At 53.1% G+C, this 27,534-nt stretch overlaps 1 protein-coding gene and 1 long non-coding RNA gene across 2 annotated transcripts in view; both read right to left on the bottom strand.

Annotated features, from left to right (window-relative positions):
- Positions 1-27,534, bottom strand: part of RTN4RL1 (reticulon 4 receptor like 1) — a 74,570-nt gene that overhangs the window by 45,543 nt on the left and 1,493 nt on the right. The gene's annotated exons all lie outside the window — the stretch shown is intronic.
- Positions 24,637-27,490, bottom strand: LOC133231924 (uncharacterized). Its single transcript, XR_009731265.1, has 2 exons — positions 27,179-27,490; positions 24,637-24,812 (listed from the first exon to the last, which is right to left on the bottom strand). It is a non-coding gene; the product is annotated as an uncharacterized LOC133231924 (long non-coding RNA).

Genomic DNA, 27,534 nt, shown 5'->3' on the forward strand with positions numbered 1-27,534 from the left:
CAAAGACCCAGCGCAGCTAAAAATTAATATTTTTAAAAAAAAGATCAAAGCGGCTAATACTTAAAAGAAAAAAAAAGTCATCATGGAGTTTTGGGGCCCCTCTCCAGATGCTCTTCTGAGTCAGAATCGTTCCAGAGCTGGACCTCCGTATCGATTACACCATTGTTCTATCCTGCTTCCTCAAGTCACTCTGAGTTGTGTCTCTAGAAGAAACGGTATACACGAAAAGCGCCCCCAGGTCATGTCGGAGCCAGGGTTCTGAATGCATGCAGGGAAAGAGCCCCTCTCTGAATCCAGAGAGCCAACCTGTGTGGGATTTGGATGGCTGACCTTGGCCAATTAGTGCCTTGCTCGGTGTAACCAACCGAGTCACAGATTCAATTCAATTCGGCAAACATTTATCGAGCATCTCAGAGCCAGCTGATTTCTGTCTGTTCTGTAAGTGCAATGAAGCTCAACCTTCTCTCTAGATTAGAGTTATTTGTATTTCCATGCGAAAAGGTAGGTTTTAAGTACCTGTGAGAGGTGGTAATGGATCCTGGGGGAGGGGTGGGCATGGGCTGGGGCTGAGAGAGCGGAGCTGAGAAAAGGCCTGTGAGTCAGGACCTGGCCACAGAGACAGGGAAGAAAAAAGTACCTGAGAAGCCAGATAAAACCTGGAGATTTTTTTTAAACTTCCCCTCCCCTACACACACTTTCTTTTTAATCAAAAAGATAATGCATGCACATAGTTAAAAAAATTTTTTTTCCAAAAAACACAAAAGGGAATACAATGAAAAACAAGTCTCCTTTCCTCTCCCAGACCTCCAGTCCCTAGTATCTTCAGAGGCATCCCACTGTTAATAGTTTCTTTTGTGGTCTTTCCAGAAAATTTCTATCACATACAAGCATATCTTTCTTTTTAAAATCCAAATGGGAGTGCAGTATATTACCACTCCTTTTTCACTTAGCAATGCATCTTGGCATCTAGCCCATATCAGCGCTACACAGTCACCCATTCCTTAGAGCACAGAATCCGATTGTATGGGCTGTTGTAATCTACCCAATCGATCCCCTACTGACGGACATTTAGGTTGCTTCCCGTTTCTGCTATTACAAGCAATGATAACGTGCACGCTCCTATATGTGCATTTCTGCCCACAGGTGCAAGGGAATCAGTAATAATTTCCTGGAAGTGGAATTGCTATATTTAGATAGATGTGACTGACTGTGGCTGAGAAGTCCAGTTGGAGCTCTCGCTCCGGGAGAGGAGCTGCTGTGTACCAAGCCTCTACCTGCACCCCTTCCTTTCATGGGACTCCAGTTCCCTCACTGCCATGTGGCTATATCAGAGCAAGGGTTCAAACTGCATGTTGGGAAAGAGTTTCTCCCTGGATTCTCGGTTCAATCCCTGGGTAAGGCAGATCCCCTGGAGAAGGACATGGGAACCCACTCCAGTATTCTCGCCTGGAGAATTCCATAGACAGAGGAGCCTGACAGGCTACAGTCTGTGGGGTTGCAAAGAGTCGGACACGATTGAGCGACTTTCATTCATTCACTGAATTCAGAGGAGCCAACTTGCATGGCTGAGGACCCAACTGGGAGCTAAGCGTATGCAGACCCCCCTCCAGTCAAAGAGGTTAAAAACATGCAGAGAGGGAATTCCCTGACAGTCTAATGGTTAGGACTCTGCACTGAAGACGTAGGTTTGATCCCTGGTCAGGCAACTAAGATCCCACAAGCCAGTGTTTAGAAATCAGCCTGCCAATGCAGGGACACTGGCTCGATCTGTGGTCCAGGAAGATTTCACATGCAGTGGAACAGCTAAGCCCCTGGGCCACAACTACTGAGCCTACATTCAGCGCCCTTGAGCCGCAATAAGAGAAGCCACCGCAAGGAGAAGCCCGCATACCACAAATAGAGAGTAGCCCCCACTGTCACAACTAGAGAAAGCCCACGCACAGCAACGAAGACCCAGTGCAGCCCAAAATAATTAATAAATTAAAAAAAAAAAAAAGATCCTGCAAGCCTTGAGGCAAGGCCAGAAGAAAAAGAAGAGGGAGAGAGACTATACAGAGAGATCAAACCATCATGGTAAGGCATTTGCACAATGCCTAGCACATAAGGAGTGTTCCATCAGCATGAATTATCATTGGTATAATAATAATAGGAGCCCTGTCTTGCCAGTGGTGAGGGTCGGCCCGTCCAAGCATCCAGCTGACTCAAAGGCTCAGACCTGGGAGCCTGCTCCGTGTTTGGAGCCGAGACAGGCAGTTTCCACTTATCACAACTTGGCATCTGGAACTCTCGGGCCTTTGCCAGTGCCTAATAAACACCATACTTCACGCCTTGCCATTGTCACCCACGCGTCCCCTGACGCCTGCTGACGCCGCCTGCCACCGCACACAGTCAGCATTTCGGCCAAGCACATGACTCCTTTATGACCTGCTTTCTTTTTTAAAGTGGTGGATGTAGCCTAAATGACGTCACCTTGACATAATGAAACTAAATCTGTGTTTGGCGGGTGGCCGGGGGTGCGGGGGGAGAGGAGTGTGCTGGGCACACCAGAACTTACCCAGCCAAAAAAGAATCAGCCTTGAGTTTGGGGCCAGTCAGACCTGGGTTTGAATCCTGACCCTGACACTTACAAGCTCTTAAGTCATTCAACTTCCCTGAGCCTTAGTTTCCTCACCTGTGAAATGGGCTAAGCATTTGTTCTAACAGGATTACAGTGAGAAGTACAGAGTAGACAAGATAATGGATTATTGATGAATTGTTTTTTATAGACAGGCCTTACTCCAAAAATGATTTCAGGCAGCTGAGATAATGTATGTAAAGTGTCTGGCACATGCAGTGCTTCCATAAAGGATCAATTCCCCTCCCTGGCCCTTCTTTTGAAGTGGTCACCTTCAGACCCCAGCACCCCCACATACACTTCGGTTTCAAAGTACTGCCATCACTTGAAATACTTCTGGAAATTTCTTGTGAGAAAAGTGGCTCAATTCTCTCTGTCTCTCTCTTTTTTTTTTTGGCTGCAGCATGCAGCTTGTAAGATCTTAGTTCCCTGACCAGTGATTGAACCCAGGCCTTCGGCAGTGAAAACAGAGTCCTAGGAAAGTGAAAGGAAAGTGTCTGACTCTTTGAGACCCCATCGACTGTAGTCTGCCAGGCTCCTCTGTCCATGGGATTTTCCAGGCAAGGATACTGGAGTGGGTTGCCATTTCCTTCTCAAGCAGACCTAGGAATCGAACCTGGGTCTCCTGCATTGCAGGCAGACTCTTTGCCATCTGAGCCACCAGGGAATCCCTGATGGGGATTCCCTAACCACTGGCTAAAACAATAAGCTTCTGTGCTGTGTGCTATGCTAAGTTGCTCAGCTGTGTCCCAATCTGTGTGACCCTGTGGAATGCAGCCTGCCAGGTTCCTCTGTCCATGGGATTCTCCAGGCAAGAATACTGGAGTGGGTTGCCATGCCCTCTTTCAGGGGATCTTCCTGACCCAGAGCTTGAACCTGTGTTTCTTACATTTAACCTGCATTGGCAGGTGGGTTCTTTACCATTAGAACCACCTGGGAAGCCCCCAACCACTGGACTGCCAGGGAATTCCAAAAGTGGTTCAATTCTTAAGTACCATCTTGCTTTCAACTTAAAAAAAAAAAAAAAATCCCAACAACAAAAACAAACCACCTTCTGAAAATGTCTTGTCTGTTTATTCACAATACACAGCTTCAGATTATTCTTGGCCTTTCCCAAAAAATCAAACCTATCCTCAGTGGCCAAGGATTCACCACCATCGAGGCTATTAAGAGGAAAATGCTGTGAGATCTGAGGCAATTTCCAAGAACTGTTGTGATCTAGCAGAACTGGAATAATGGCAAAGCCTTCCCAGTCCCCACCTCCCCTCCACTCCCCACCCCCATGACTCCTTTGACCCGGCCCATTTCTGGGGACACTTGAAGTCAAAAACCTCCTTGCAGGAAAGTCCACTTGCTGCTCCCTGGTCCCACTCGTGGACCACACTTCCAGTCTCTGGGGTAACAGCAGACTGCTGCCTCTGGACCCTGAGTGCAAGGAGAAGGTATCAAGAATGCAGTTGCTTTCCTTCCATCCTTCAGGGGGATGCTGAGAAAGCAGCCCCGGGATTGGAGCCCAGGGGTTGGAGACAGGATGCTTCAAAAGCAGAGAGCAGGGTCCCCCTGTGCCCACGCCCACTGTATACAATAACACCCACCAACTCTCCTAGCAGGATACACACTTGACCCCTCCTAGGACCAAAGGAGGGCAAAGGCTGCCCACAGTCAGAATTTCCTCAGCCTCGTCCCTGCCAGCTGGTGAGCTTGTTCCTCCTATTCCCCCAGTTCCTAAGAAGGCCCTGCCCCTACTTAACCTTGGGGAAGGCTGCCGGCAGTTCGGCCAAGCGGAAAGATCTAGCCTCCAGAGTAAGCCAGGCCTGGGTTCAGACAGCTCAGGCAGCACAAGCAGACGAGTTGCCTCCCACTTCCAAGCCTCAGCACCCTTGTCTAGGAAAGGGGATAACACCTGTTTGGGTTGGGAGGAGGGGTATTCAGGAGGAGGGCTCATAAAGATGAGATGACTTAGCCCCTCGGCAGATGGCAGCTAATATTCCCAAGGCCCTGGATGTAGGCCCTGTATCTGGAGTGGGTGGTTCACCCACTGTCACAGGAAGCCTGGGATGATGCCCTGATCCCACTGGGATGGAACTCAGCCTGCTGAACTCTTACTGTGTTATCTGTGAAAGGAGGGTGGGGGAGGGGAGCTTCCACAAGCGGGAGGACCTAGAATTGGCTCTGGAGGACAAGACCTTGCTGTTCCCTCACGCTCCTCCCCACAGGCTCACCCCAGAGAAAAGATGGGCTGACTCTCGCCGTGGATGGAAGCACCATCTGGAAGGTGGGACAGCACATTGGTTAAGCCTGGCACTCAAGATCTCTATCAGCCCTCTTAGATGGCTTGGTGCAAGATCTCCCCTTGGTTGAAGATACACAGGTCCTTATCCTCTTGCTAATTGGTTCAGATCAATTGACCTTCAAGTAGGCCTAAGTACAAGTACAAGTGGTAAGAGATGGCTTGTATGCCAAGCAATCCGTGCACTTAACTAGCTATTGCTCAAGCAACCAAACGAGGCACATGAACCCAAATTTCTCAGAACACCTTCTCCTGCTGCTGCTGCTGCTGCTGCTAAGTCACTTCAGTCGTGTCCGACTCTGTGCGGCCCCATAGATGGCAGCCCACCAGGCTCCCCCGTCCCTGGATTTCTCCAGGCAAGAACACTGGAGTGGGTTGCCATTTCCTTCTCCAATGCATGAAAGTGCAAAGTGAAAGTGAAGTCGCTCAGTCGTGTCTGACTCTTAGCAACCCCGTGGATTGCAGCCTACCAGGCTCCTCCGTCCATGGGATTTTCCAGGCAAGAGTAGTGGAGTGGGGTGCCACTGCCTTCTCCGACACCTTCTCCTAACAGGCTGCAAAGCTGGCATCTCCCCCATTGGCCTGAAACACTTGGTGGGTCCACAGACCTGCTTAAAGGCACCAGATCCTATTAGGCAGGTAGCGATAACACGAGTGCAGATTCCTCAGGGAGGCACAAGGGGGGCTGAGCCTGGTACCACCGTCCCTGGGCCCTGCTCTGCCCTGGCTCAAGCCATCTGGCAGGAAAAGGGGCTGCATCCCAAGCGTTGGCAGAGGAGGGGGAGGAAGGCGAATTCCTGGCACTCTGGCTCCCATCTGACTTTTTTTTTTGGTCAAGTTTCGAGGCCTGTCGGATCTTGGTTCCCTGACCAGGGATCAAACCTGCACCCCCTGCACTGGCCATGCAGAGTCTTAACCACTAGACTGCCAGGGGAGTCTCTCCCATTTGCCTTTTGATCTGTTTCCTCGCTCGGCCTATTCCCAGGAAAGTGGGAGTCTGTCTCACTGAACCCAGCTCCGAGGTTAGGTCACCGCTGATTTTCAAGTGGGAGCTGATGTTTAGTCTTTTATTGCTGCCAGTCCCTGAAGTGATCTGGAAACAGGTAAAGACACCAGGAGAGGGCCTAGAAATCTTGGCCAGGCTGGGGGTGGACAGCAACTCTCCCCACCTTCCATCACCCGCTCTGTGGACCCCCTTCCCCACCCTGCAGAGAGCGAGCTGCTGACCAGAAGTATCTCTCTGCCTGCCAGAGTGGAGGCCAGCCACCCCTAACTTTTCTATTTATAAACCTCTGCTGTGTTCATTCTGAGCCCCCTCCTCAGGGTTGAGCCAAGCTGCTTTGCCTTATCAGTCTTGCTTTTCACATGCGCTTAAATTCATGAGAAAAGGGAAAAAGTGAAATCAGATAGAAATGCAGGTCTGTTTGCTGTTTTCTCCAATGAAATGGTTCTGGGTAAACAGCAGACGCCTTTGATGAAATCCCAGCAGGCTTAAACAATAAAGCTGGTTACAAACTCAATCTGGCCAAGATATCAGATCTGAAATTGTTTCAAAAAACATGTCAACATTTTCTAATGCTCCTTGAAAAAACTTCCTGGGCTGCCCTCTGTGGAGTCTGGGTCGAGGACAGAGGATGGGGGCAATCCAGGCAATCAGCTTCTGCTCAGGCCCCACAGGACTTAAGCAGCCGGGAGTCCAGGAACAGGCTGTTCCAGCTGCTGGGAGGCCCTGCCAGGGCCTGCTGTACACGTCTAAATGGTCACTTTGCAGTCCTTGTCTGATCCAGGCAGAACACCAGCCTCCTTCCTGTCTGCCACTTCACCCGCCTCCCTGAGCTGACCTGTCAACCTCCATTCCTAACTCCTTAGCTTCTCTTCTCCATACCGCAGCCAGCAGAAGCTTTTAAAAATGTAAATCAGATCATGCCTCATGCCATTCCTTTGCTTAAAACCTCTAATGCCTTCACACTGCACTTAGAATAAAATCCAAACTCCTCCTGTGGCCTACAAAAAATCCTACGGGATCCGTCACTGCCAGCTTCCTTCCGGCTCACTACTACAACTCCAGCCTCCCCCCACCTTCTCTCCGGTCCTAGAAGCCGCACCCATTTCTGCCTCTGGGCCTTTGCACTTGCTGTAAACCGCCTGCAATGTTTCTGTCTCAGTTTGTCAGCAGCTCCCTGCCCACCCTAGCTAAAGTTGGTCCTCTCCTGGCCAAGCACAATATCACCTCATAGTGTATTCTCTACACTAAGTCCCACCACTCTCTGAAATCACCTTATGTGTTGACTCATCAACTGTTTCCTCCTTTGGAATGCAATCTCTCTGCAGGCTCCCAACCTGTGTGTCCCCTTACTGGTAGCTTAGGACTGGCATACAGCTCAATCATGAACTGCTGCATGAATGGATGAGTAGCAAGGATGTCATCAACCCCTTTAGGTATCCTCCAGGGCAAGACCCAGGAGGACAGCACCATAAAGATACCTCACCAAAAAAAAGATACCTCACCAGCCTCTCCCGGCTGGTCACCCTGGCTATCCTTGCCCTGCCACCTCCCCGCCAGCAGGCCTCACCCAAGGTGCTGCAGGCTTTGGGCCACCAGGCCTTGGTGGAGCCCGAAGGCAGGAGCTCAGGAGTGGGTCTCCCCACTCTCACTGCCTCCCTTCCGCCTGGCTGTTTCTCTGCTCTTCCCATCCCTTCCTCCCCCAGGACCCAAGCTCACACAGGCCTGAGATGGGGGTGGGCAGGGGCGCAGCGGCCCCCCACCTCCTCCTCGCTGGCCTTCTCGGACAAGCTCAGGCTCCCGGTTGGCTCGAGTCTCCTGGGTCTGGGATGGCGGAGCGGAATGGGGGCGAACAGCGATGCCACCCGAGGGCTCGGGCCCCCACCCCCACCCCGCCCGGGCCGCGATCGATCCTTGCTGCTCCGGCCTCATTACCGGGGAGAACGGCCGGGGCTGGCAGAGGAGCCAGACGGCTGCCGTGGGAGGTGGGGAGGGCTCCCGGCTCCCTGGCCCGGATTAAATATTTACTATGTTTTGTTTGGCCTTTGGGGGAGGGGCAGGAGGGCTGTCGCATCGATCGCGAGCTGCCGGCGGGGCGGGGCCCGGGGGCGGGGGCTGGGCTCACACTGGGCGCCCCGCACCCCAGCCTCCCTGAGAGGGCTGGGTCGGGAGCCCAGGACCCCCGAGTACCCCCTCTCCAGTCGACCCCTCTCGGGGCGGGGATTTGCTGCCGAGACGCTGGGCCGCGGTGACAGATCTGGGTTACCGCGCGGGAGCGGCGGGCCGCCCTGGAAACGCTTCCCACCCCGAGGGCGCCTAGGCCGGTGGCCCGGGAGGGGCGCGGCGCTCGGCGATACGCTCCTTCGCCCACCTGCGTCCTGCCCGCAGACCCAACCGGGATCGGAGACCGCTGCCGGAGGGCGGGTCTGGGCTAAACCGCATCTCCAGTCCTCCCGGGTCTGATCCCGCCAGCAGCCCTGAGCCGGCTGCACTCGCCCATTGCACAGTTGTGAAATCCGAAGCAGAGAAGGAGACGCGGGGCCAGGTTGGACACCCAGGACCGCCCCTAAAGCTCGGGCCCTTCCTCACCAGGCTCGCCCAGCATCTGGTCGAGCTTTACTTTCTGCCGAAGGCGGCGCCATGCCAACGCCCTGGCAAGCTCCCAGCACCCGCCTGGCGGGCTTCGGAGAAAGGGAGAGAAATGGGAGTAGTCTGGGCCTCGGGGTGCTCTGGGGGTGCTCTAACACTGCTCGCTGGATGCGCGGGCTTGGCACACTCCTCCGCAGCCAGAAAGGATCCTCCCAGAGGCCCTCTACTCCGTCACACACACAACTGCTAGTCATCCATTTAGCGTTCCCCCAATCGGATCAGGTGCGGTGGGGGCAGAGTGCTGCGTAGACAGGGTCACTGCCCTCAGTGAGCCTGTGGTCTGCTGTACATACAATAAGAGTTGTCATCTCTTTCCAACCTTCTACCCGCTTGTGCGCGCGCGCACAGATACATACACAGGGTGACTGCTGCTGCTGCTAAGTCGCTTCAGTCGTGTCCGACTCCGTGCGACCCCATAGATGGAAGCCCATCAGGCTCCCCCGTCCCTGGGATTCTCCAGGCAAGAACACTGGAGTGGGTTGCCATTTCCTTCTCCAATGCATGAAAGTGAAAAGTGAAAGTGAAGTCCCTCAGTCTTGTCCGACTCTTAGCGACCCCATGGTGACTACTCCCCCACAATCCTGTTACAGGACGTAGACCCACCCTAAAGGACTGCTCCAGGCTTCCCTGGTGGCTCAGGCAGTAAAGAATCTGCCTGCAATGCAGGAGACTCAAGTTCAATCCCTGGGTGGGGAAGAGCCCCTGGAGAAGGGAATGGCTACCCACTCCAGTATTCTTGCCTAGAGAATCCCATGGACAGAAGGGGCTACATTCCATGGGATCACAAAGAGTCGGACACGATTGAGTGACTCACACACACACACACACACACACAGTCCTGCTCACATCACATTCTACACGTGCCGGTGGACCCACAAATTCCCAGCCCACCCCAACCCCATCTCTACATGTGTATGTATGCACATCACCCCCCCACAGAACAACTAAAGAGTGGCCGCGGCACCCATCATGTGTGTGTCCACTAATAAAAACACACATGCGTACAAAGAGCTGCTCCATCCCTGCACATGCATGTGCATATGCTAGTACACACACGTTCACACACAAAGAACACCCCTCTCCACCTCCACACAAGTTGGTGAACGTGCCCACAGAGCTGACCGTCCCCTCATCCCATCCCTGCACACACACACACACATGCACACGCACTGAAGTATCCACTGACATCTCATCCCTATACATGTGTGTCCCCCTGCACACCCGCACACACACAGGCACACACGCATGCGCACTGACTGTATATAGGCAACTGGGGAAGAGCTGCAGCCTCCAGCCCTGCTCCTATTTAAAGAGAAGCATTGCTGGAAAAGGAACAAAAGCAAAGCTGGCTATAAATAGCCACCTCCCTCCCCACTTTTCCTGCCCTCCGGCCTGGCGGCCTTGCCGCTCCTCTCCTGCCTGGGGCCCAGAGCAGCCAGGGCAGGGCTGTCCCCAGGGGTGGGCATGGGGGCCCTCAAGGCCCAGTGGCCAAGCACAGAGCACTGGGACCCGCCAGGGGCTCTGGGCCCAGGTGGGTGCAAGAGCTCACAGCCTGCCACCTGCAGCCAGCCCTGCGTGCATGTGCCCGGCTCAGAGGGAGGGAGGCCCGCTTGGGCCTGGCGGGGCTGCTGCCTCAGCAAAACTGCAAAGGCTGGCAGCTGCAGGGGAGAAAGGCGGGGCTGCTGAGGAAGGCCACAGCTGCCCCTGCCCGGGCCCTCCCTTCCTGGCCAGGCCAGACCTTCCTGGGGTTGATTCCTGGTTGGCTACCTGGGCCCAGAGTCAGGGATACTGGGTGCCCTCTCAGAAGTCACATGCACTGGAGGAAAGGTTGGCAGGACCAGAATGGGGGATGGGATGCAAGCCCTACTTGGAGTTTCAGTTCTATTTCTTCTGATCCACTAGCTTTAGGCAAGGCTCCTAACCACACCACCCAGCCTCAGTTTCAACCCCCTCTTCTTGGGGTTCTAGAAATGATGCATGAAAAACCAGTGTGCCTAGCAGGCCCTTGCAAACTGGAAGGCCACTAGGATGGGAGATTACAGACTGCTCTCTGCAAGAATCCGCCTGCAGTGCAGGAGACCAGGGTTCGATCCCTGGGTCGGGAAGATCCCCTGGAGAAGGGAATGGCTACCCACTCCAGTATTCTTGCCCGGAGAATTCCATGGACAGAGGAGCCTGTCCTGTCGAGCTATACAGTCCATGAGTTCTCAAAGAATCAGACACAATTGAGTGACTAACACTTGCTTTTTAACACTTTCTGTGTCTGAGAAGAACTGGATAAAAATAATAATTTTGTTTTGTATTTGCCATGTGCTAGGCACTGGGCTATCTTTATTTTATTCCATCCTCTGTGAGGTAGGTACTATTTATTCCCATTTTACAGATGGAGAAACTGAGGCTCAGGGGCTCACTCTAAGGTCACACAGGACCCTAAAGCACAAAGCCAGGTCGCAAAGCCAAGCCGGAACAGAGACTGAAGCCCTCTGTTCTATGTTTTATACTGTGGGGGCCTGGGGGGCCCTAGTTCCCAGGTTAGCCCCTCCTCAGAGACCAGTGGAAGGCTGGGCTGGGCTGCAGGGAGGGAGCCGGTGTGACCCTCAGCTCCTGAGGCCCCCACTGGGGTCTTGCAGCATGAGCCCGCCTCCTGTTCACCCTTCCTGTCCCCTGAGGGGCTTTTCTCCACCAACCCTGGGGGAGGGGGCGGGAGGAGAAGAGCTCAGGCAGACCTACTTTCAAGGCTTTAATCCTTTTTGCTTAAAGGATTTTTTTTTTTTTTTTTGCTTGGGGAAGACTTGGTCTGATCAGAGGAGAGACGCAGGGAGCTGACAAGCTGCGGAGGATGGGGCGGGGGGTATGGTGAGGAGAAAGAAATACATATTTATTACCCTCAATTATTAAAAAATAGATAGTACCAGATCTTAGGTCCTGGCAGACACTGCAGTGGCATTTGTGCAAGGACTATTTTCTTTCCCTTTTCTTTCTCTCTTTTTCTTTTTTGGTTATTTCTGTTGAAATTGTAATGCTTGTAATGTGGTGAGCTTGTTAGTGGAAAAAAAAAAAAAAACCTCCCTGGCCAGTTCCCAGTGGGTTGGGAAGAGCCTGTGAGCAGGGAGCCTCTGTACCCCAAGTACTGGGAGGAGCCGGGCCCCTTCTCAGTGGAGGAGAGGGTGTGGAAGAGAAAGATCTGTGCCCTCATTTGGGGCTGCAGGGGCTGGGCCCAGGCAAGCATGTGTCCCCGGCTGATCTCTCAGGCAAACCCTCCACCAATTCAGCCCCCACTCCCGCCCCTTCCCTCATTGCTGCTCTTTTTGAGGGAGTGGAGAGAGAGAGAGAAATCGATTCTGCTTCTTCTGTGAAGGAGGTGACAGCTCTTGCCCCAGGCTTCTGAGGGCTTTGCCCAGGGGCACTGCCAGCTCTCCAGACACACCCTTCTCTTGCCAGGGCCGGATCAGCCTATTGAAAAGGGGGTGGGGGCAGGCCACCAGCTTGGTACAAAGATGCAAGGCATCCTGTAGGGCAAACTGAGGCCTGAGCCCCCGGTCAGGTATACACCCCCCAACCTCTTTTGTTGTGGATTCCACATCAGGGCCAGATGGGGCCCTAAACAGAGAAAAAAATAAATAAAGAGGAAGAGGAGGGGGGATCTACAATGAGGAAAAAGACCAAGAGGCAAAGCCACTGGGAAGCGGACCGTGGCATTCATTTTGGTACTTGAACACTCGCAGAGCCTGGCACACAGTCGGCCTCAGTCAAGGACCGTTGGCCAACAGACGGAGCTGATGAAGGCAGGAGAGCAGCATTGCTACCTGCCAGGAAGGCCCTTCCCAGGCCCTTTCCACCTACCTTGTCACGATTTCTCGGAACCCCGAGAGGCAGCTGGCATTAGCCCCAGTTTTCAGATGAAGAAATCGAGGCCCAGAGAATTAAAAGCAACTGCCCAAGGTCAGGCAGCTGGTAAGTGGCAGAGCAGGGCCCTGGTTCCCGCCCACCTGGCTCCATAGCCTCGGCTCCCAGCTACTCAGCTCGAGATACAAAGACAGTAGGCAAATGGGAGCAGACCAGGGATACTTTTGAGAAGAAGCAGGCAAGACGTGTCTCATAGGCCAAGAGACAGAGTCACTGAGCGGGGGCCGGGTTTTCCTTTCTGATCAGGGAGAACCTGCTTTGGAGGGAAGGAAGAAAGAGCTGAGGAGAAGTCAGAGCCCGTGGCTGGTGGATGATGTCCCAGTTTTCTGGGGAGGCTTTCAACCTCTTCTTACTTTCCTGAGCCAGTGAAAACCCCATGGGGATGCTTTGCAAAGCCCCGTCCCCTGCATTGCCTTATGGGGCTTCCCCCAGACTCTAGGCAGAGGGGGCGGGAAGTTGAGGACATACCCAGTCTCCCCCAAACAAGGTGACCCATCCCTGAGACTCCTCCCACTGGCCAGGGCTGGCCTGTGTCACTTTGTCCACTCACAAGGACTCAGCCCTGGACACAGAGAGGCAAAGCTTCAGAGGGCGGCCAGTTCTGAGCTGCAGGAAGGAGGGCACAGGGAGTTGCCATTCACGCTGCTCATACTCCGGCCGCATCGGTTGAACTCCCATTCTGGGTCATAGTAAAGTGCCACGAACTTCATCAGCGTCATCTCACTTAAGCTTCACAACCCTCCAAGACAGGTACTCTTAGTAGCCCGATTTTACAGATGGAATAAGTCAAGCTCAGAGAAATAAGATCATTCCCAGGACTTGAACTTGGGTCTGACCAGATCCAACATGTTTGATCCCCACTTGGAGGTGAAGGGCTCGATTGCTGACCCCTGGACTGAGCTCTGCCCACCAGACTCATCTTTCGGAAGCAAGCCTCCACTGAGCAAGGACAGCCACGAGCATAGCTGCAGAGGTCACCACCGAGGGCCCCTCTGAAACAGAGGTACAGGCAAAGACTGGCTTAGGGCTCCTGGGCAGATGAGGGGCGTGGAACCAATCTCACCAGCCAGTGTGCTGTGGACCAGCTTTGGGACGCAGCCACCTGATGCTGTGTGATGCTGGGCAAACCACGTGGGCTCTCTGGGCGTCGATTTTTCTCAGCTGAGTTATAAGGTCTCTTCTAGCACCAAAGAGCCTGCAAATCTATAAAAATCACACCAATTCCCTGGTCCAGATCGGAAGCTAGGGACCTGCCCTTTCTCATGTTCCACCCTCAGGAGTTTTTGGGGCCACAAGCCACCCCAAGTGCAAGGAAAGCCAGTGCCCTCTATTCATCTTCCCCCTCTGGTGTGCTCACAGCCCCCTTCACTGGAGATCTGTTCTATGTCCATGGCCCCAACACACTCACACACACACACACACACACACACCCTCCTCTCCGAATAACCAGAAGACTTAGGGTCTGGCTGTCTTCTGCCTGGGGTAGTGTCAAGCCCACCTACCTATGGGACTTTACTGACCTCCCAGGATGGCTTCCCTAGGAAGCCCTTGACCTTTCACCCTTCTCTTTTCCTGCCCAGAGGCCCACACAGCACATGGACCAAGGCATATACAAAGATGCAGGCTGTGGCATGGTCTCCAACAGCAAAAAGCAGCAAACAGCCTCCATACGCAAGCCAGAGGACAGGCAGTCAGATGAGGCACCTTCTGCAGCCATTCAATAGAAAGGCATTTGAGAACTACTGTTAATTCATCCAGACGGGGCACATTTCATGCAGTAGAAGGAAGGACGCACCAAACACCCTGGGAGGGGTAAGCGTTCCCACTCTTTGGGTTGTGGGGTTACAGTGATTTTCTTCTTTTTGCCAATCTGTGGGTTTCCAGTGTTTTCTGCCATGTGTACGCATTAGTTGCGAAGTTCAAAAATGTTACTCTGGGGAGAGAAGTTTTCTGTATAAATGAGGCAGCAGGTGAAAAAGATGACACTACAGAAAACTAAGTTCTGTGTAAAAGGCAAGGTCTTATGGGAACTGACCTCGGACCTTGTGCCTGAACCTCATTAGGAGCCAAGGAGGAGAGGTTGTCTGACCTCAGTGGGAAGGGGGGGCCCAAGACCCACCACTCCTCCTCCCCATCCGCTGTAGCTGTCTCTTTGGTCTGGGTTTTGGCTCCTCCCCCTTGGCCAAGTGACTGATGGGCTTGGGCTGACCCTGATGCTCTGGTCCTCTCCAAAGGAACCCGAGACTATTCCACGGGCTCATCTCAGAAAGTGTGCCCTGCTCACAGCTCCAGCCCCCAAGGCAGCAGGCATTGTGTTAAGCGCACTCCTGCCTCAGGCCTTTGCACTCACTGCTTCCTCCATCTCGAGAGGTTTTCCCAAGCAGAAGCAGCTTTGGTAGCGAAAGAGAGCCTTCCCTCACTTCCCTTAGGCTTCTGTTCAAATGTCACTTTATCAGAAAGACTTCTTAGCCACTTTCTAAAATAACAGCTCTCTGGTCACCCTCTGTTCTTTAATGAACCTTCTGTTACTTTTCTTTTTCTAAGCACCTACGCCCACCTAACAGAGTATAGTTGATCGGCAGTTTTGTTGTTGGGTGTTTTTTTTTTTTTTTTTTTTTTACTTATTTTTTGACTGTGCTTGGTCCTCGTTGCTGCATGTGGGCTTTCTCTGATTGCAGTGAGTGGTGGCTTCTCTCGCTGCAGAGCACGGGCTCTAGGGTGCATGGGCTCAGTAGTTGAAGCTCGCGTACTTGGTAATTGTGCACTTTGCCTACAAAGGTCCATATATAGTCAGAGCTATGGCTTTCCCAGTATTCATATATGGATATGAGAGCCGGACAATAAAAAAATGTTGAGCACTGAAGAATGGATACCTTCAAACTGTGGTGCTGGAGAAGATTCTTGAGAGTCCCTTGGACAGCAAGGAGATCAAACCAGTCAATCCCAAAGGAAATAAACCCTGAATATTCCCTGGAAGGACTGATTCTGAAACTGAAGCTCCAATACTTTGGTCACCTGATGTGAAGAGCTGACTCACTGGAAAAGACCATGATGCTGGGAAAGATTGAAGGCAAGAAGGAGAAGGGGACAACAAAGGATGAGATGGTTGGATGGCATCAACGACTCAATGGACACGAGTCTGAGCAAACTCCAGGAGATGGTGAAGGACAGGGAAGCCTGATGTACTGCAGTCCATGGGGTTGCAAAGAGTCGGACATGACTGAACAACTGAACCACAGGCTTAGTTTCTCCGAGGCATGTGGGATCTTCCCAGACCAGAGGTTGAACCCTGGGTCCCCTGTGTTGGCAGGCAGATTCTTAACCACTGGGCCACCAGCTAAGTCTCTGATTGCTCATTTATTGTCTGTTCTCCCCACTAGAATGGAAGTTTCATGAGAACAGCGGATTTGGTTTTTGTTCACTGCTTCATCCTCAGGGCCAAGCCAGCAGAAGGCAGGCACTCAATAAATGTTTAATGTTTATCAAACTGAGGGAGCCCTCCCAAACCTCTCTTGGCTGACACGATAAAAGATGTCCAGCTCATCTATGGACAGATAATCCATGGTCTGACACGGAAAAACATGGCTGGTTCAGCTGGGGTCTTCCTTCTGGGAAATAAAGCTGAGAATACCAATAGGAATTCCCTGGTGGTCCAGTGGTTAGGATTCAACACTTCCATTGCAGGTTCAATCTCTGGTGGGAGAACTGACATTCTTCACGCCGCACGGCATGGCCTAAATAAATAAAGCTGAGAATACCAAGGATGTGGGGCAATTAAGTGGTGGGAGGAGAGGGGTGAAAGGCCGTCTTGAAGAATAAGCAGCCCAGAGACTTCCCTGGTGGTCCAGTGGCCGAGACTTTGTATTCCCAATTCCGGGGGCCTAGGTTCAATCCCTGGTTGGGGAACTAGATCCCATATGCCACAGCTAAAAGATCGCACATGCTGCAATGAAGAGCAAAGATCCTGTGTGTTGCCAATAAATCAAATAAGTAAATTTTTAAAAAAGAAGAGGAGGAAGAAGCCACCCTGGGTGGCCATACTGGGCCTGATGAGAAGTGAAAAGTCATGAGTGCGGACAGTGGGGACAGTGGGGTGGGGGCAGTAATAGCTGGCTTGAGTAGAAGAGGAGTCCATGAGGGGGATCACACAGAGGCTGCTCCTTCTTAGAGGGACCCCCTTTCGTGGAGGTTTCTAGAGTCCAGGTCACGCATCTCTTTGCAATAATTCCCCATTTCCAGTGAGATATCTTGAATCGCTGTAATCACATTTGTTCACTGAAGGTGGAAATACCAGCCCACCAGGGGCAGTGGGCCAATTACAGGGAGATGATAAGCACTGCTACCTCGAGGCAGCCCCGGGGCCAATTGCCGCCCCACAGTTTGGTGGTACAGTTCCCCTTTGGGCTGGTGTATTCTTCTGAGCGTGGCCCTGTGGACTGTCCCAGCCTCTCTCCCCTGCTCAGAGATTCTGTATCTACCGCAGGCTTGGGCAGCAACCCGGGAGCCCTCCCTGCAAGGAGAGGAAGTGGTTCAAAGAAAAAGTCATTTTCACAGACGGGAGAGAAGGCAAAAGACGCAGCGTGTTCTCACCCCAGGCACCATCTGAGCTCAGCTTGGCCTGGCAATTTTATCTCCTCATGTTCGGTCCAGCCTTATTTAAACATTTCAGATCTCTGAAGCCCAGAATGTCCACGAGAGGTTTTCCATTTGCCACGGAATCAATAGTGCAAATTTTGTTCCATACAAACCTGCCAAGTCCAGCCCTAAAGTTTTGTGAGCGAGAGTGCTGCCTCTTCCCCCAGCACAGCCCCTGCCCTGTTGGAAGTCCTCTGTGGCCCGGCTGCCCAGTCTTCCTCTGCCTGTTGGCTTCGTCCTCCTACAGAGGTGTGGAGCTGGGCTGGAGTGAGGCAGCAACCGCCCTAGGCCCTGATGAGCTCAGTGGCCCCTCTGCGCCTCAGTGTTCTCATCTGTAACTTGGGGCTAATACTACCTGCCTTTTCTGCTCTTAATGAGGCATTGCACAGAGAAAAGTGTGAGACACCTTTCTCCACCCTCCTCACTAAAAAAATAGTAATATTGGGGCTTCCCTGGTGGCTCAGTGGTAATGCAGGAGCTACAGGTTCGATCCCTGATCCAGGAGGATCCAACATACTGAGGGCAGCTAGGTCTAGGCACCACAACTACCGAGCCTGTGTTCAAGAGCCTGGGAGCCACAACGGAGCCCATGTGCTGCAACCACTGAAGCCCTTGCTCCCTAGGGTCTGTGCTTCACAACAAAAGAAGCCACCGCCATGAGAAGCCCATGCACCGCAACTAGAGAGGAGCCCCCACTTCACCGCAACTAGAGAAAAGCCTGTGCAGCAATGAAGAGCCAGCACAGCCAAAAGTAAATAAATAAAAATTAACAGTGACAAATAAAAAGAAAAAAGGAAAGAAAAAAAAATTTCTCCTAGTTCCTAATATAAAGTTTTTTTCTCTCTTTTTTTTAAAGCCCTAAGTTATCATGATTTACTTTTTCTTGCAGTTACAGAGCAATTTAAAAATTGGGTTTTGATACTAAGTTCCTTGTGTTCCAGCGTAGTGTACAGTCATTCAATCAACATCGCTAGTCAACTCATAAAGACACGACATTAGTTATTGATTCAATACTGTTTACCCAGTGTCATACTCCCGCTACATTTTATTTTCTGCAGGATGCTGTTTTCAGTCGGGTCCTGGTAGGAAAAACAGAGCACTGTCAGACTGAGTACTTTGATGAGCACATAATGATGATGAGAACAGTGGGTGTCTGTGCTGCATGCTTAGTCTCAGTCACGTCCAACTCTTTGCGACCCCATGGACTGTAGCCCACCAAGCAATGTCCACGGGGATTCTCCAGGCAAGAATACTGGAGTGGGTTGCCATTTCCTTCTGCAGGGTATCCTCCCATCCCAGGGATCGAATCCAGGTCTCCCGCATTGCAGGTGGATTCTTTACCACTGAGCCACCAGGGAAGCCCCAGGAAACCCTAATAGATAATGTCTTTTACAGCCCCCTCCCTCCTCCCATGGCACCCCCTCCCCTAACTCCAACTCCCCTATCCCTCCAACTCCCCATCCCTGGGGCGGAGTGAGGGGAGGAAGCTCTTACTGAGCACGAGCGCGGAGACAGAGCTGCTGGGAGAACTTTCACTGGTTCAGCACAAACCAGACTGACATCCAACTGCCAGAACCTGCATTCCTTTGCCTGAGGGCCTTCTCTAGCACAGAAACTATCTTTGCTCCCTTCAGGGGAACAACACTCACCCAGTGAGGGACCGGAGTTGTGTATAAGCACCCAGCTCCCTCCCCTTGGGGTGAAATAACTTTGAGGTGCATGTTCTAGACTGTATCTGAAATTCCCCAGTGGGTCTGAGTTCTGGGAGAGGTGGGGTGAGGTGAGGGGCTCATCCGTGGGTCCAGTTCTCCGACTGATGGTGCCTGTAAGGATGGCGGTGCAGAAGCTGAAATGGGAGAGATGGGGAAGGGTGAGGGTGCTCAGAGCTCAGGCAGCACAGCTGCCACTGGCTTCTTCCCTTCCCTGTCTCACTTCCACGCTCCTCTCCGTGTGTTCCCTAGGATCCTTCCCAAATAGAGACTTGCACCTGAACCCTTGTCTCAGGCTGTACTTCTGGGAGAAACTTTGGCCGACCCGTGATGGAGGGACACAGAGTCCATTGTGACCCACCCATCGGTTGAACTCGACTGGAAGCTCATGGCTAAACTTCAACAGAACAAACTCCTGGGACAGACAGCACGTGGAGAAGAGTGGAGAACAGATCTGGAAGGGTTGGGGAGGCGGATAAAGAGGAAGCTGTTTCCTCATGGAACTTGCCATCCAGTGAGGAAGGCTAATGACATACAGGTAATTGCAATAAAATAAACTGAGTACTGTGACCGGGGTACAGGGAACAGTGGGACACTGAGGACCACTCCCCTAGCCCGGGTAAGTTTTCCGAGCGGAAGTGCCATGTAAGCTGAATCCTGAAGGATGAGCGTGAAGGGAAAGAAGGAAGCAGGGAGTGTTCTGGGCAACAGTGGGTGCTTGTGCAAATCTTTAGAGATGAGACAGAGAGAGAACAATTCCATTGGGGGACTGAAAGAAGGTGATTAGACCTGGACCTCAGAGTTCAAAGCGGAGAGTGGGGAGAGGAGAGCTTAGTGGGGCTGTAGGTGGGACAAGAGAAGAGGATTGACTGCCAAGCTGGGACGTCTAGACTAGCCCCTGAGAGACAAGGAATCACTGAAGGTTTTTAAACAAGGGAAGGACAAGATCCTGTGGCACTGTAGACTCTGACCACCATGTGAAGGCTGGATGGGGTGAAGGCAGGAGTAGACGCAGGGGGGCTGCTGGTGTGGTCCAGGAGAGGATGGTGGCAAAGGCTAGGGTGGAAGCAGGGAAGGGAGGTGCAAAGGATGCTGAGGGAGAAGGGGCATCACTGCTCGATGGACTTGTGGGGAGTGGTGGGCTGAGGTGAGGGGCTCATTGTGAGTCCAGTTCTCCGACTGATGGTACCTTCCAGGATGGTGGTGTACATGCTGAAATGGGAGAAATGGGGAAGAAGTAAGGGTGCTCAGAGCTCAGGGTCGAAGTAGGAGCATCGTTTCACACATGCCAGGTTTGAGGGGCCTGTGCGGCTGCAGTGGAGACATCTGGGGGTGGGGGGTCAGCTGGATGGATGGCCCTGGAGATCAGAAGGAACATCTTGGCTCTCGATAAGATGTGGAGGGGAAGCGGTCAGTAAATGGACCCTGCAGCTGTAGACAAGCTGACGTCCCCAGGGCTGAGCTGACACCCTGAGAAGACAGGCCCAGGGCAATGCCCCCAGGAGGCACCACACTGGAAGGATGGCAGGCGGTAGTGAAGCTGGCAAGGAAGGCTGAGAAGGAGCCACAGAAGCAGGAGAAAGACCAGGGGAGCCGCCATCGGGGAAGTCGAGGGAAACTATGGAAAACATAGTCAAGGGTCACCAGGTCAGGTGAGATGAGGAAAATGTCCAGTAGGGTCAGTGTCAGGCCAGAGGGGTGGCAATGGAGTGACCACTGAATCTCTTCTCTTTGAGGGGTGAGCGGTAGGTAAGGGTAAGCGGACTCCAAGTGTAGACAGCTTCTCCCAGCGAGCTAAATGGTCACAAGGAGTCCAAGTCCCACTGCACGAGAGCGAGCTCCAACCCAGGCCTGGGCAGTGTGGTGTCCTCTGGGTCAGCACACAGCACATGACACAGCCAGTGGCCTTCCTGCCTGCACTGCTTGCTAGTGGGGGACCACAGGGGACTCCCCAGCCCCCAAACTGGAGGAGCTTCCAGGGCAGCAGTAAGGCCAGAGGAGGAGGCCCCTTGAGCCAGGTGTGACCAGGGCCACCTGAGCTATCTGCTTTGTATTCTGGGCTCTGACACTGGACATCATTTGAAGAAACTCTCCTACTGCCAAAACATTTGCCAAATTATCAATCTGATTATATGACACATGGGGAAACTGAGGCCCAGCGTCCGGGGTCCTAGTGAGTCAGTCACAGAGACAGAAGCAAATCCAGCCCCGGGGCTTCAAGTTTGGGATTCTGTCCACAGCCCCAGAGTCCATAGCGAGAAAAGGGCCTTGGCCAGGCCAGAGCCAGGATTGTGAAAGGCTGCTGCTGCCGGTGGAGCCGGGCGGCCAGGGAAAACAGGGACAGACAGCAGAGTAAACACTGCGTGGCCGGCCGCCTGCAGCTCAGGCCGTGGAGGTGGCTGGCGTGCTGGCCGGCGGGCTGCCAGTCCGTGACCACAGCTCTCGCCCCGTGCCCAGCCTGCCCCGGCCGCCCCACGCTGGCCACTGAGTGACCGACCCTGGCCTGTCTCCCCCAAAGCCCCCTGCACCGCCTACTCCTACCTCCTCCCAGCCTGCTCAGACAAGGCCATGAATAGAACATTAAAGGTAAAACCTTCTAAAAGAAAAAGCAGCTCCCTGGTAGGAGTCGCCTCTTGAAATGTCAAAGGCAGAGCAAGGCTTCCTGCCTTGTGCGCTTCTCACTAATGGAGGCACCTTAGCCTCCGTATCCCCATCATCCAATCGCCCTATAAATAAATCATCGTAAGAAGAATGCCAATTTTCCCCCTAGGGCCTCATGAATCTCTGCATAAAAGCCCCCTTCATGATGCATGCATTGGCTCAGGTGCCTGGAGAGAGAGATGGCGAACCCTGCTTCCAACAATTTCAGAGGCAGTAGCAACTCTCATGCCACCTCTGTGGGCTGAGAGTTGGGAACTCTGCTTTCCTCCTGACTTGGGGAAGAATTTTTTGCTCCATTTCCTGCAAATCCACCCCGACCACAGAGCCACTGCCCTGTGGAATCAGCCCAGGGAGCTACCAGGAGGCCTCATCTCCTAGGGCTGCGGTCCTGTGTCCCTTGGCAGACATATGATGACAAGTCGTGCCCACCCCCCTGTGTGGGTGGGCGAGCCACGTACCCACTGGAGCTCTGTTCCCGACATGTGGCACGCACAGTGCTGGCCCGCCCGCCCACTCCCAGGGGGCCCCCACTGAGTGGCTCACCAGCCGCTCGTGCTGCCGGTGGTCCCAGTGGAGGGAGTGCCAACCTAGGCACCCGGGAAGCTCAGCTCTGCCACCGGGGGCCTCTGGCGAGCACTCCTGGAACCTGTTGCACGCTCCCCAGGTGTGGTTCTGCGCGCAGACACACACACACAGCACTGTGGCAACTCTCTTGCTGGGTGGGCCTGGAGGCCTCCACAGCCCCTCTTCTGAATCACCTAGCAGGGGACGTTTGCAGGTTTGGATCCCAGCTTCACTGACTGATTAGAGGATAATCACAGGTTCCAAAGCACCCTGCTGAATCTGTTAGCTCTGACACCCCGTCCTGCCCCCACCAAGGAGAGGGGCGCTCCTCCTTGAGAGGTGGGAATGTGCTCTTCTGCACCCAAGATGAGATCCACTAGACTCTCCGCCTTCTCTTTTCTTTTCCAAACTGCAGGAAGAATGGGTCTCTCGGGTACACATCCGTGGCTGGAAGTGGGCAGGAGAAACCCTGTGTGGAGGACCTGCGGTTACTGCCCAGCTGACTGGCCAGGGCTGGGCCATGGGAACTCTCCAGAGGAGGTGGGCCAGGTGGAGGGACGCCGGCCCCTCATCCAGCCTGCCAAGTGCCACCTCCTGGGGCTATTGCTCCCCAGTCACCAACCATTCTGGGGTGTGGCTGTGTTAGCTGCTCCACCAGGACAGCCTGGAAGGGGAGCCTTGGAGAGCAACATATGCAGAGTGCCCAGCCCCCTGATAAGCCAGGGCCCCGCCTTCCTGAAGGGCCTGAGAGCGGACAGGATGCTTCATTGTCTGATCTCTGTCTGCAATGAAGACAGCAGTGCAGGAAGCAGTAGGGGAGAGAAGGGTGGGGGAACAGGGTAGAGGAGGGCAACTGAGAGAGGGGTTTGGGGTCTCAGGAGCCCCAGGTCCCAACCAGAGACGTTCCTGGAGGAACACCGGAAGAAGAGTGCACGGGAACTACCAGGGAACTCTGTAATGAGACTCGAGTGATTCAGATTCAGCAGTGCCCGGCACCTCGCAAAACAAATGTCACATAAATCAAGGCACATGGGCGTGTGAGGCAGTGGAGCTGAGAGGTTAAGAGAGCGAGGCAAAGAGCGTGGTGGCAGACAGACCTGGGGTGGCATCCTGACTCAGTGTGCCAGCTGGGTGAGCCAGAGTCAGGGAGTTCATTTGGTCTGCGCCTCAGTTTCCTTATCTGTATGGCAGGGACGAGCACAGACTGATCTCGAAGGGTGGTTGTGGAGACCACCTGAGGCTAGGCATGGAGTCCACTTAGCTTGGCCCGTCACTAATTATAAGCCACTATTGTCAGCATGTGGACAGAGTCCGGTGGGATTGGATTCAAGGCAGGTGAGGAAGAACAGTCCATTCTCTGCTGCCCATTCCCTGCTCGCATCCATGCCTCCTCCCAGCAGGCTTGGCCAGGCGTGATCGGACCACAGTGGCCTCCCCTTGCTCCAGTGATGGACCCCAAGTCGACTGTACCTTTTCACCCCAGTTCAACGGCATCCAAGGAGGCCCCTGCTTCTGGACCCCCGCTTCGCCTTGGGATTGACGTCTCCCTAAGTGTTCTCTTAGGCTTCCCAAATGGCACTAGCGGTAAAGAATTTGCCTGCCAATGCAGGAGATGCAAGAGACATGGGTTTGACCCCTGGGTCAGGGAAGATCCCCTTGAATAGGAAATGGCAACCTGCTTGAGTATTCTTGCCCGGAGAATCCCATGGACAGAGGGGCCTGGTGGGCTACAGCCCATGGAGCCACAGAGTTGGACATGACTGAGCGACTAAGCACATGTGAGGTCTCCTCCCAAGCCTCGAGGAAGCCCTCACCCTGGGGTGCCTGCATCACTCCTCTGTCAGACTCATTTCCACCCAGGTGGCCTGGCCAGTGCACCCCGAGGAAAGGGCCGCTTCCGGCATTCTGCATGGAGGTCCTGCCTTCTGCTGTCCCTGGAGGCTCTGTTCCTGTTTGCCAGCTATTTTGCTTCCTCGGCCATCTGTTCCCTCCCTGTCATCTCCTCTCTGCTTTAACCTTAACCACTACTTCGCTGCAGATGGCACCAAACAGATCCGTTCTTGACATCCTTCAGCAGGCCTGCCCCCTCCTTCTCATCTCCAGAGACTGAACTTCTGCTCTGTCCTTTCTCAGGCCCTGACTTCAAAGCTTGGAGTTGGACTCACCCCCCCACAAGCCTCCCTCCTAGATCCCATCTGCTGTCAACTCTGCCACAGGTCAGGGGGCAAACAGTCCTACCAGCCTCCCCTGTCTTTTCCATTTCCTAATGAGACTTCCTCGCTTCAGACTTGGCTAAGAACCTCTCCCCGTGTCAAGTCCACTGTCTGCTCTGGTTATCCACCTGGTCTCCTAAAACAGAGCCACTGTACCCTCCAGGGCAGTGGGGGTCGAGCTTAGCAGCCTGAGTCCGAGATCAGAAACTCGGTTTCGTTCCTGCAGTAGAGGAGTCAGTGCGTCCACGCTGGGAGTTTGGGTCTTGAACAGTTCCTCTGCAGCAACTAGACCTGGAAACTGCGGTGAAGAGTTGGCCTCGTGCTGGCATGACAGGGGCGGAACCAAAACACATTTTCTACATCGTCTTAGCTCACAAACGGGGAGCACTGCATTTCTTTCCTTGCTTTTATTCTCGCTACTGGTGAGAAATGCATTCAAGGACTTTATTTAGCCACTATGCCTCTTCTCTCTGTTGAGGTGACCTGGTGCTTCCTCAAAATTCCTCATCCTGGCTTCTCTTTGCTGGTGTAAGGACCAGGAACTTTGAGGGGAAAAGCAGTCCAGAAGCTCCCAGTTAAGGAAACTCTCTAAGTGTAACTGGTTTCATTGGGCTGCTTTCCTTGAATGGGACAGACTTGTGCTGGGAAGACTGGAACTCCACTTCTGTACCTAGATTTGGGCTAAAAAGGCTTGTAACTCATCCCTCTACACAGGGATCTTGTAATTCCCCTCTCTACACTTCCTCTAGTAGAAAGGGGAATGTCTTGGCTGGCTGTGGAACACTCTCCATTTCCCTTCACTGTTGGGGCTAAGGAGGGCCACAACACTAACAGCTCTAAGGGGAGCCTGCTTATACCTGGACACATGGAGACTCTCTGATTCCCTAGGGGACCTCTGAATGCAAATCAACCAAGCATCTGACAACCCCATGGTCCCTTCTGCCTCCTACCTTCCCTTCTTCCCACAAAAGAGACCCAATCCAGCCACCAGGCCAGCCCATCTGGCTATGGAAACCAAAAGAACAAAATGCATCTTATTGGGTTGTAGGCCTTAATCTAGCTCTTGCTGAATTATTCAGGGATGGCATTAACTTATAAATGAGTGTGTTTGACTGATTTTGTGGTTGATGTACAGATAAATTCTAATGAAAGACAGCTACACGATTTTAAATTATTAATTAGACTGCCACTTAACAAAGCCTATTTGGCACTCTATTTCCTTGCTTAACAAGACAAAAACTTTAAGGAAAGGTTCTGTATTCACCCAGAGGCTGTTGATTGGCATTCTGTTTTTTATAGCTCTAAAAATGAAAACCATAGATCCTGACCTTAAGCAGGCCACTTCTGGCCAAGCAAAAACCCAGCAGGCCACTCTTCCTTCCTAGATGGTGCTGAGTGGCTCGGGGCCTCACTTGCCCTGCCTGCCTCTCATCTCTGACCAGAGATTTGCTTTTTATATCCCCGGTTCTGCCAGGCTAGGCTGGGAGATGGAAAAGCCAGCAGGGCAGCTGCTGAAGCCTTCAGCTACCAACGCAGTCAGCAGCAAGATCCACTGAGGACTCGAGGATGTTCAGGTTCACAGAGGTGGGGCTGTGGCCAGGAGAGTCTGTTCATTAAGAGATGCAAGGTAGCACCCCCAGTTCTTAAAATGTCCTGCCCAGGGACAACACCGTATTAACTGTCATAGGACAACCAGAAATCAGAGACGTGACCCTTGTGGTCCTATGCCTACTCTTACCTTCTTCCTTCTTTGGGGTTTCTCCGCAGGATATGTAGGGCTCACGGTCCTCTCTCCTCCCGGGATCTAGGAAAGGCTACTCTTTCATCATCTTTCAAACCCTTTTCCAAGTCATAATTAAACTATGAAACTTTCCCCAGGGCCAGGACCCCAGGTAGGTTTCTGCATCTGATGGACAGGGAAATTGCGACAAATACCTGAATCCATCCTATGACCTTTTTTTTTTCATCCTATGACATTTTTGCCAGGAGCTTTTGGGAACACTCGAGAAGCAGAAACTTCAATGGCCACCTCTCTTGCCACCAGCCCCAGGCATATCTTTGTCTCTGGGCACATACCTAGAATCCACACAGAAAATCTGAGTGCCCTGTGTTATGTATGCACAAGAGAGACCAATCCTGGTGACCAGGATCAGGGGCCAAGGGAGAGATTTACCCAGACTAGGACCAAAATAAAAGCCCTTTGCCCACACAATGGCCCAGGGCAGCAAAGGACTTCTCTGCTCTGCTTCCCTCCGGCCAATCCAGGTGAAAACCTCTTTGTTGGTAGAATCTCTCTCACCAACCGAGCTATGCAGGAAGGGAAAAATAGCCCAAGTGGCAAACACACGTGACTGCCAAGCCTCCAGTGGCCATATCTTGGGCAGGGTAAGGAGCCTCCCGCTGGGGAGCAGGCCCCAGAATGCACTGGGTTCATCCCAAGCTGGGTCTCTGGCTAGCGAGGATGGGAGAAAAGGCTCTTGGAGGCTGCTCAAGCCTCCCTGGACACCTCAACCATATAAATAAAATGCGTGGGCTGCTTCGTGGCTCATTTTTAACTGTAAACTGACAAAAGACCAAAAGGGAAATGAGATGTCAGCTGCTCTCTATTATCTCCATCACAGACCTGCAGCCCGGACATGGCGGCCTTCAGAACTACCCGGGAAGCCTTCCCCACTGGGGCAAGTTTGCAGGATCCAGGTCCAGGCTGCCCAGATCTGTAAAAAAAAAAGGCACCTTCTCTGTGCAGACACACTCTGGCCAGCATTGGCGGGTGCTGAAAAGACTTTTGGTCCCTTTCTAGCTGGGGAAAGGAATTGGAGTGTATCCTTGGAGTGGTGTCTCCAACCAGCCGCAGAGACTTCCCACCCACAGTGAAAGGCAGTCAGCGTTCACCCACCCTGCACAGCACTGACCCACGTGGAGGATACAAGTCACACACAAGTTGGTGGCTATTCACACAGTGGGGCGACCCAGATTCATCGGTTGGCCTGAGCCAGCCAGGACCGCCACACAGCCTTTAGGGCTTCCAGCGCAGACGTGGTTTCTTCACGCACCTGTCCCACCAGCTTATGGGGTCTCTTCCATCACCCCCACATCTGCTCCTCTCCGCCCATCCCTGGGCTTCGCTTCCCCCTCCTCGCGTCACCTCCCCTTGCCCATTTTCTCCTTTCCCATCCTACTGTGAGGTCAGAATTCCGTGCTTACGACACCTCGGTCTGTTGCCATGGAAACAGGGGCGGATTAAGGCTGGAGCGCGGAGCTCAGGGATCAGGCCCCTCCGCTACCTGAGG

Source organism: Bos javanicus, chromosome 19 (genome assembly GCF_032452875.1).
Source record: "Bos javanicus breed banteng chromosome 19, ARS-OSU_banteng_1.0, whole genome shotgun sequence".
In the NCBI taxonomy this organism is placed as follows: Eukaryota; Metazoa; Chordata; class Mammalia; order Artiodactyla; family Bovidae; genus Bos; species Bos javanicus.